Source organism: Halichoerus grypus, chromosome 3 (assembly GCF_964656455.1).
Source record: "Halichoerus grypus chromosome 3, mHalGry1.hap1.1, whole genome shotgun sequence".
NCBI classification, from domain to species: Eukaryota; Metazoa; Chordata; class Mammalia; order Carnivora; family Phocidae; genus Halichoerus; species Halichoerus grypus.
In genome coordinates this window covers 11,777,396-11,787,598 of record NC_135714.1, presented here as the reverse complement: position 1 = coordinate 11,787,598, position 10,203 = coordinate 11,777,396, and the positions used below count along the sequence as shown (strand labels likewise).

Genomic DNA, 10,203 nt, shown 5'->3' with positions numbered 1-10,203 from the left:
TAACAAAATGTGAATTTTGGGCAGACACAAGGCAGTCCATAACAATTGTTCCGGATGCATTTCAGACATGTAACCTATCAGGCAGCCAAGATGTGATCACTCCTACTTCACATCTTTGAAAACCATCAGAAAAGGGTCGTCATACTTTTTTTTTTTTAAAAGATTTTATTTATTTATTTGACAGAGAGAGACACAGCGAGAGAGGGAACACAAGCAGGGGGAGTGGGGGAGGGAGAAGCAGGCTTCCCGCCGAGCAGGGAGCCCGATGTGGGGCTCGATCCCAGGACCCTGGGATCATGACCTGAGCTGAAGGCAGACGCTTAATGACTAAGCCACCTGGGTGCCCTCGTCATACTTTTTTAAAATATATTTTAAATCAACCAATATTCAGGATTTTGGGGGGGGGGATTTTTTTTCTCATTATTTTTCTCCTTTTTTATTTACCAGCATCATCACTTGCTTCAAAATCGAATCCTCCCTGGTGAACATTCCCACGTTCTCAGGTCTCTGTGAATGTCCCTCCACTACCTTGATGGATGCACCAGGCAGATCAGATATCTTAGCAAGAAAGGCCTCGCACACGGTTATACTTTTTCTCAAGTGTCTGAAATTCTTTTTCAGATTGGGCTTCTATTTTATCCCGTTACTTCTGAAGCTTTGGGGGACACTGACATGGACTGAATAAGCCATGCGGGCTCCTGACAGAGACCCTGGAGGTGTTGGCCTCCTCACCGTGGGAGGTAAAGTTACTGTGTCTTCGGATTTGCTGAGCTGTCAATATCTTCACTATCATGGTTTCTACCATTTCCTTTTTGGTTCCAAAAATCCCTTGTTATCAAATCTGTTGTGCAAGAGGAAATGACCAACTTTTAGGATGGCTACCAGGGAGACCCAGAACAAAACAACGAAGACTAGAACCCAGTTCTCCCACGGGCCTGCCTATGCCTTCTTATGCTCTGGGGGCTTCCATGAGCATTTCTCCTGCGGTCAAATCATTTACCCCTAGCTCAGCAGACATGCGTCAAGGACCCGCTGAGTGCTGGCACTGGATGTGTCAGTTCATGAGGAGTCAGGGCTGGTGTTGCTGCTTCAGCTCAAGCTGCCTGCCACCCAGACCAAGGAGGACCGCTCAGGGGCACCGAAGTTGTGGGATCTTGGCCAAGTCAAGAAAGCTCTCTACGTTCACATTTTCTCCTCTGTGAAACAGGATAACAATTGAACTGATCTCAGGGGGCCAGATGAGGATTAATAAAAGCATGTATGAGGGTTGCCTGGGTGGCTCAGTAGGTTAATCATCCAACTCCTGATTTCAGCTCAGGTCATGATCTTGAGTTGTGAGATCGAGCCCTGCGTAGGGCTCCGTGCTGGGTAGAGGAGCCTGCTTGGGATTCTCTCTCTCCCTCTCCCTCTGCCCCTCCTATCCCCCCTCCCCTTTCTCCCTCTCTAGCAAAAAAAAAAAAAGAGCATGTATGAAAGTACATACATAGCTCAGTAACTGCTGCAGAGTAATCCCTGGACCTATACAAGAAAGTACTGTCTTCGTAGATAGTGTTTATTTAGAGCCTGCCTGGCACTGCTCTGCACTCTTTATGCACAGAAACTCACTTTATTCTGAGCACTTGTAATCCCTATTTACAATAAGACCCCAGCGACAGACATGATCTGGCCAAAGCCATGTGGTTAGCAAGGCTTAAAGACAGGATTTGGGCCAGACTGTGAGGCCCCAGAATCCAGGCTCTTAGCCACAATGTTGGGCTGTCACCCCACTTGGTTCCCTGCGCTATTGTGACTTAGAGGAAGAAATATTTGGTCTTCCTCCCATTCCTGGCAAAAAGCCCCTAAAACCCTGGGGATTTCCTAAATGCTGAGAAGGGTTAAGATTGTCTTCTGTTATGTTAATGAGGTGACTTTTAAACATACCTAAGGGTCGGCCAGGGGAGCCAAATAGGTGCTTAGAGGGGTGAAACTTTCAGTCCCATCACTTGACCCCCAGGGAGGGGAAAGGGGCTAGAGACTGAATCAATCACCAATGGCCAATGATCTAATCAATCGTGCCTACCAAGTGAAGCCTCCCTAAAAACCCAAAAGGATGCGGTTTGGAGAGCTTCCAGGGTGGTGAACCCATGGCCATATGGAGAAAGCAGCACTTGGGGAGGGCCTGGAAGCTCCTCGCCCCCTCCCCATACCTCTCCCTATGTGTCTCTTTCATCTGGCTGTTCCTGAGTCATATCCTTTGTCTTCAGCCAGTGATCTAGTGACTAAATGGGTTTTCTCAGTTCTGTGTGCAGATGAATTGAACCCAAGGAGAAGATCAGGGGAACTCCTGACCTGTAGCTGTTCAGTCAGAAGCACAGGTGACAATCTGGACCCATGACTGGTGTGAAGGGGGGTTGGTGGACAGCTTGTGGCACTGAGCCCTTGACCTGTGGACTCGTAACATATCTCCAGGTAGATAGCATCAGATTCAGGTGAATTGTAGGTCACCCCACTGGTGTCAGAAAACTGGTCGGTGTGGAAAAAAACCCCACATATTTGGTGACCAGAATGTCGGAAGTCAAGGGTTCTGTGTATGCAGGAGAAACACAGGAGGAGTATGGGATTTTTCTTTCTATTCCTCAAACCTGATAATCCTGCTCAATTTTAAATGCAGTATTGATTCTTTCACATAGCAACTGCTCACTGGGTCATGGTTGGTCAGGGTGAAGCACTCAGACACAAAGACACAAGGATAAAGACTCTGTCCTCAAGAAAGACATAAAAATAAATGCATTTGAGACTGGAACAAAGTGAGACGTCAAGAAGGAGGTGAGCAAAGGTACCGGATGTGGAGGCTCTGGTCCATGAGACTGGGAAGCTGAGAGAAGGCACCTGGAGAGCACAGAGGGTCTCTGAAGACACAAGGCTAGAAAGGCAGTTTGGGGTTAAGTGGAAAGATCTTGAATATTAGATTTTAAAACATGGGTTTTATTTTGCACTGATGATTTTGAACTAGGGCTGATGCAAATGGGACCGTAGCTTAGGATGATTGCCCTGGCATCGTTATAGAAAGAAGTTAGGCTGGAGGAGAAATGCATCAGAAGCAGGGAGACCAGTCAGGAGGCAACTCTATGTTTGAAATCAGCATTTGAATGTGTAAAAAGCTTAGAACCTGTGATTTAACGATTCTGCTCTCGTTTACATTCCTGATGTCAAACAAGACCTCGTCCAGTGTTTAAAAATATGAATATGTGTTTGAATATACGTAGAGAAAAAGTCCGCTACTTGCATGTTGTATAGCAGAGGGTATCTATACCCTTTTTCCTAAGTTGTAGGTATTGTTCAAAATTTTTCAAGTGAGGGGCGCCTGGGTGGCTCAGTCAGTTAAGCGTCTGGCTTTGTCTCAGGTCAAGTTCCCAGGGCCCTGGGGGGGAGCCCCAGCTCCGGCTCCCTGATCCGCCCGGAGCCTGCTTCTCCTTCTGCCCCTCCCCCCACTCGTGCTCCCTCTCTCTCTCTCAAATAAATATATGAAATCTTTAAGGAAAATAAATAAAAGAAAAAAAGAAGAAAAAAGTAAAAAAAAAATAAAAATTTTTCAAGCGAGCAGGTATTATCATTTTTATACTCAGAAAAGTTACTTTTTATTTTTATTTTTTTAAATAAAGCATTTTCTTTTTCCACAGAAACCCATTTACTCACTAGGTCACTGGCAGCATCTAGAGAAGTCACAGGCCACGGTGCTGTGAGCGGCTGCGCAAGTTGACTGGTAACCATGGCAACCGGGAGGCCGCGAACACCGTGTTCTCGAATCAGGCTCCAGAGATGCCTTGGCTGCAGCTTCCCTGGGAGTAGCCTGACGAGCCACTGGCCCCGAGACAAACTGTGGACTGGAAGTCAGTCGGGGCCTTTTCTCTTCCTTTTTAGAGACTCCAAGATCTTCCACCACTTGCCACCCTCCCCCCTCCGCTCCCCTGACCCAGACTGGTAACATATCATGCATTCCAAGTGTTTTATTGAAGTATAGCATAAATACAGAAAAGTATGACACATGAATTTTTTTTTACGATGTTTTTAAGCTTGTCTCGTACCATCCCTGACCTCCTCCGACAAAACTTACATTAAAAGAAAATTAAAGGGTGCCCTGTTGGCTCAGTGGGTAGAGCATGCAACTCTTGATCTCAGGGTCTCGAGTTCAAGCCCCACGTTGAGCGTAGAGCTTACTTAAAATAAACAAACAAACAAATAAACAAATAAATAAATAAATAAATAAAATTACATCAAAAGAAAATTAAAGAATCACCCACCCTGTATTTTCCTCTCTGAAGCCCAGCTCATCCACGTATCTATTCTCCCATGAAACCCCCATGTGGAATGTTCACTTCATCCAGGTGTGGCTGGGCCAGGTTTGCAAAGATGGGTGGGTCTTCAAAGAAACCATGGTCCCAAACAATGTCAAGACAGTGAAGATGGACCATGTTAGGGGAATTCTTGGGGGCTGGGGGGCAAAGAGGCCAAGAACAACCGAGGCTCCAGTGGGAGAGGGTGCCAGAGGATTCAGCAAGGAGGTGATGCTTCAGGTGGGTCTTAAATATGGTCTGCAGGAAAGGCAATCCATGCAGAGACAGCGTGTTCAAGTCTCCTAGGACTGGGAAAGTAGGGGACATCCGGGTTATGACAAGCTATGTGGTTCAATGGTGCCCAGCTGGGTACAACTAAGAAGATGACAGACACCACTCTTACAAACCATACCAGTGGCCACACTAATGAACATTCCACCACATGCCAGATCTTCTCGGGTTGCGTTCCCCTCCATTCTTTCTCCCACAGTCTGTCTATTCAAACCATTCTGAGCTGGATCTGTTTCCCAACCTGGCCCACTCCCTGTGTAGGCAGGACCCCCAGGGAGCCCCAGAGTGTCCTGGCTTGGAGGAAGGAGTCTACTGTTACCCTGGGGCCCTGAGTGACTGCTGGGCACGGAAGCTGGAAGGTGTGAGGAGTAGCTTCAGACAGCAAAGCTAGCTGGTGTCCATATCCAGGGTAAGGCTGTGCTAGGAAGTCTCAGATGGTCCAACACATTAGATCCAAGAAAGCCTGGGAGCCAAACTGACATTTAAAGAAAATGGTCGGGACGCCTGGGTGGCTCAGTCCGTTCAGCATCTGCCTTCTGCTCGGGTCATGATTCCGGAGTCACAGAATCGAGCCCCGCATCAGGCTTCTCCCTCTGCCCCTCACCTCACTCATGCTCTCTCTCTCTCTCTCTCTCAAAAATAAAAAAATAAATTAAATTAAAAATTTTTTAAAAAAGAAAAGAGAAAAGGATCAACAATAGAGAACAATAATTTACTCACTGGATATTTCGTAAGCATCTTTTATGTGCCAAGCGCTGGGCCAGGGGCTGAAGATCCAGCCACGAGCACAGTTAGTCCGTCCCTGCTGAGGCTGCTCTTGGTACCCACAGCATGGCGGGTCAGTTGTGAAAGCCAGTGGCCTTCCTGCTTAGGCCATGGGGTGCCTGCCTGGCTGGCCAGTCTGTGCCACAATGGTTATTTATTTTTAATGCCACCTTTGGCCCCTGGCCTTGTTTTTAAAAATGTATAATTACAAAGTGAAAAAAGGGAAAAAAAAAAAAAACCCAAAAAACTCTGAACCTGACCTAAATTGGGAATGTCGGTCTGGGAGAGCTTCACGGAGGGAGAGACCCCTGAGCTGAGATCCAGATGATGGGCCGGAGATACTTGGTGGACACAAGGTGGAGCAGAAGGTTAGCGCCTTCTGAGCCCATAGGGAGAGCAAGACCATTCTGTCCATAGAGTTTGGTGGAATCCTCTCAGACGAAGGGGTGGAGAATTGAGAGCTGGGAAGGCTTCTAAGCTGCTTTCGGCATCAGTGCCTGCTAAAGGTCTGAATGTTTGTGTCGCCCCCAAACTCCCCACGCTGAAATCCTACTGCCTAAAGGAACGGCATGGGCAGGTGGGCCTTTGGGGAGGTGCGTAAGCCAGGAGGGCGGAGCCCTCATGAACGGGATCCGTGCCTCCTGGAAGAGCTCCAGAGAGCTCCTTAGCGCCCCCAGCAGGTGAGGATGAGGCAGGAAGGCGCGAGCCTCTGAACCGGGAAAGAGGACCCTCCCCAGACCGCGAGGGTGCTGGTGCCTTGGACTTGCCGAGGACTTCCCAGCCTCCAGAACTATGACAGACAAACTTCTGCTGTTTGTAAGCTCCCCACGTCTGTAGTATTTTGTGGGACTGGTGGGATTCACGTAACAAGAGGGGGCGGTTCAAACCGCTAACAGCGAAAGCGCGGTGAGGGATGCTCAGCACTGCTGTGTACAGGGAGGTTGGAAAGAATGTGCGCAGCAAGGGGCCTCACAACCGGCAGGACAAGCCCAGACAAGCAGTCCATCCAGCTGGGTGCGCACGCGCAAAAACGGTCACCTGGGGCGACAGCGGCTGTGACACCGCTAGGACCCCACCGGCACCGCCCTTCCCCCTGGACAGTCTGCGTCCTTCGCTGCACCTCCGTTTTACCTCTCCCCTGCAGGGGAGCCTCCTGCTCGTGCGCCTGACGCGTGAGCTTTATGTGCCTGCATCCCGGCTTCCAGGGCCGCTGGGAAAGCGGGCTGCTAGCTTCTTTCTTGCGGAAGCGAGACTTGGAAGGTGGGAAAGCTCCCAGGCATACGCAATGCGCTCCAGAGGAGCCACCAGGGGGTTTTCACCCGTTGCGCTGGAGGTCTGTCGTTAAGCCTGGAGGCGTCCTTTTCTAAGATTGGGCGCAGCTAGAGCCTCCGTTGTCCTGTTTCTTATCTATGAAACGGAGCCACTTAAGACAAACTAAAACGCCCTTGTCTCACTCAGCACCAGCTACATAATTTGCAGGGCCCAGTGAAAAAATGCAAATGTTGGGCTCTTTGTTCAAAAATTTAGAGCTTAAAGACAGAGACAGAAGAGTATTAGACCAAGCTGGGCCCTTCTGAGCCAGAGTCCCCGTGCACCTGCACAGATCACACACCTTTGAGGCTGGTTCTGCTTCCTTCTTCCTCTGTGGCCAGTAGGATTATTTTGTATGAACAATTGTCTAATCTAGTGTTGCTAGACACAACAGGAAGAGAGGGGAACTCAAACGATATTCTTTATTCTAGAAAGGTCTGGATCCTTCTGGAAACCCACTAGAGTTCATTTGGGAGGCATCACACTGGAACCTACACAAGGAAGAAATGATGAAATGCCAAGGCTGAATTGAGAAGAGTTGCTTTGGCAAGCTTGTTCATCCTGCCTGTCCTCATAACAATGCCCTACTGCTTGTCATGGGATATGGTTTGTCATGGTGGGTGAACTGGGGCAGGATTTTGAAACATTACAGAGGTTTCCTTTCTCCCTTCCTTCATTTCTTCCTTTCTTTCTTCTTTCTTTCTTTCTTTCTTTCTTTCTTTCTTTCTTTCTTTCTTTCTTTCTTTCTTTCTTCCTTTCTCATATAAACCTTGGTCAAATATATCCTTTGAAGCTAAAGAAAGACATCCATAGGCTGATATTGCATGCCAAAGGCTACAAGTGGTTTAAGATTTATATAAAAAGAGAAAACATCCCAAAATTCATCCATCAATACCAGGCTTCTCCAAAATCCCATAGGACCTTAGCTACTAAAAGAGAAAGCTGGAAATTGGTAATACCCATGCTTATATGCATGGAGGACTCTAGTTGCCATGTAAATATGTTTTTTTGTTTTGGTCTGGTTTGTCGGGGGGAGTAGATTTTATTTATTTATTTGAAAGAGAGAGAGCGCACCCGAGAAAGAGTACACAAACGGTGGGGAGGGGCAGAGGGAAAGGGAGAAGCAGACTGCCCGCTGAGCAGGAGCCCCAACACACGAGGCTCAATCCCAGGACCATGAGATCATGACCTGAGCCAAAGGCAGATGCTTAACTGACTGAGCCACTCAGGTGCCCCTAGATGCCATGTAAATGTAAGTCTAATTTCTGCCTTGCGTGCTCAGGTGGTTTGAGTAGAGATATGATGATGTCAGCCCTTGGAAGTGAGGTAAAAATTCTGTCACCCTGACAGGTGTCCTTAAACATGCTGAAACAAGGAGGAGAGATGCAATTACAGACAGGAGGGAAGTCCGGTTTGGGGACAAGAGAGACTGTCTTGTGTCAACGTGCAAGGGAGAAGCAAAAGCAAAGATGGTGTGTGGATAGCAGGGTTGGAAATCTACAAAGATTGGGAACATGGATGGGGGAGAAAGGAGTCAGTTTAGATGGTTCTGGAACACATGCAGGGATTCTTAACATTTGTGGGGTCTTATTTAGTACAGCAGATGGTAAAGCACCCCAACTCTGGTTGTAAAAACTCCCTTCCACTTACTAGCTTTGTGACCTTGAGGAAGTGATTTAACCTTGTCAAGCCTCAGTTTCCTTGTCTGCAAAATGAGGATAGTGATGATAACTCTATGGATATTAAATCATTTATCAAACATTTCTAACAGTGCCCACTTGATGATAAGAACTCAGTAAATACTAGCTATGGTCATGATGATGGTGACGATAATGAAGGTAGCGGATGACGGTGGGCAAGGGAGTTAGCTGGTCTCTCCTGCCAGAGCACCAGGGTAGGGCCAGTGAGCCTGTGGATGCCACAAGGGTGGGGTAATGATGAGAGAGGAGGAACCTCTCCTCTCCTGCTCTAAGCAGGCCTGTGCCTTCTAAGAGCAGTGTCTGAGATCCTCTTTAGATATTCATGGGGTTATGTTATGTGTGTATATGTTATACACAGTGATCATCAAGCTGCAGTTTTCCTACTTTAGAGCAAATATTTGGTCAAGTGCCCACAAAAATTGAGTAGAGGCACCATCAGGAGGGCCTCACCTAGAGATGAGAGCCATTGGAATAAGGGAGAAAGAGCTCTGGACTCAGGGCTGCACCTTTGAGGGACGGCTCTTCCACCTTTGGGCAATCTCTTTTCCTCTATGGAGATTTACAGGCCCTACGGGAAGGGAGACAGCTCCCACTGCCTGTTTCTGGCTGCTGGGGCATCAGAATCAGTGAGTTCTCATGTCTGAACCTCCCTCACTTGCTTTACGTAAGAAAAGGAATAAGGAGAACAGAGAAGTGTCTGTGACAAGCTTTAGGTTTTGTTTTTGTCTTCTGGAAATGTTTTGTGTCGGGTCAAATTACCACACATATATGATATATCCATGTGTGTATGTGTGTGCATATTTCTCTTTTTCTGATTATAAATGTAATGCATGCTCATTAGAGAACCTCTGGAAAATACAAAAGCCAAAAGTCAAAAACAGGAATCACCGATAAGACCATTACCCAGGGACCATTGCTCTGCCTTTGGGTTTATTACGTTTCCTTTCATTCATTTACAATATGTACGTCATTCAAATACACAAACAGAATAGAATTTGTTAAATTTGTATTATATTTTAGAAGGTTTTATATCATATTTCTTCTATTTATTGTTGACATTTTCCTATGTGATTAAATGTTCTTTGAAAACATTTCAGTTACATACAGAGGAATTAACTCTTTTTGAGTTCTGAGTGTTGGTAAATGCAGACATTCAGGTCACCACCACAGTCAAGATACAGAACAGTTTCTCACTCCCCAAAAATTCCCTCACACTGCCCCGTTGTAGTTACCACTCCCCCTAGTCCTAATCCCTGGCAACCACTGATTTATTCTCCATTCCTACAGTTTTGCCTTTTCCAGAAAGTTATAGAAGTTGAATAATACAGTATGGAGCCTATGGGTCTATCTTCTTTTATTAGCAGAGTGCATCTGAGTGTTACTCATGTGGCTGCATATACCAATAGCTGGTTACTTTCTATTGCTAAATATATAGAGAGTGTTGCTGAGTACTGTATAGATGTACCACAGTTAGTTCATCCATTCACCAGCTGAAGGACATTTGGGTTAGTAAACATGACTTTTACCAGTTGAATGATATTCTATTCTACAGATATACCAAACCACATGAAGACAGTTCCCTATTATTGGACATGGTGAGTTTCTTCCCCCTCCCCATTATATATAACCATTAAATGAACAACTTTTTTTAAATTAAATTATTTATTTATTTGACAGAGAGAGTGGGGGGAAGGGCAGAGGGAAAGGAAGAGGGAGAAGCAGACTCTCCTCTGAGCAGGTAGCCTGAGGCGGGGCTCAATCCCAGGACCCCAAATCATGACTGGAGTCAAAGTCAGACATTTAACTGACCGAGCCACCCAGGC

General features: G+C 46.7%; 1 long non-coding RNA gene across 1 annotated transcript; it reads left to right on the top strand.

The window, feature by feature from the left end:
* The first annotated feature begins 6,065 nt into the window (after positions 1-6,065).
* On the top strand, positions 6,066-9,976 carry LOC118538532 (uncharacterized). The gene is made up of 3 exons (XR_004918659.2): positions 6,066-6,185; positions 7,112-7,296; positions 9,933-9,976. It is a non-coding gene; the product is annotated as an uncharacterized LOC118538532 (long non-coding RNA).
* The last annotated feature ends 227 nt before the right edge of the window (positions 9,977-10,203 follow it).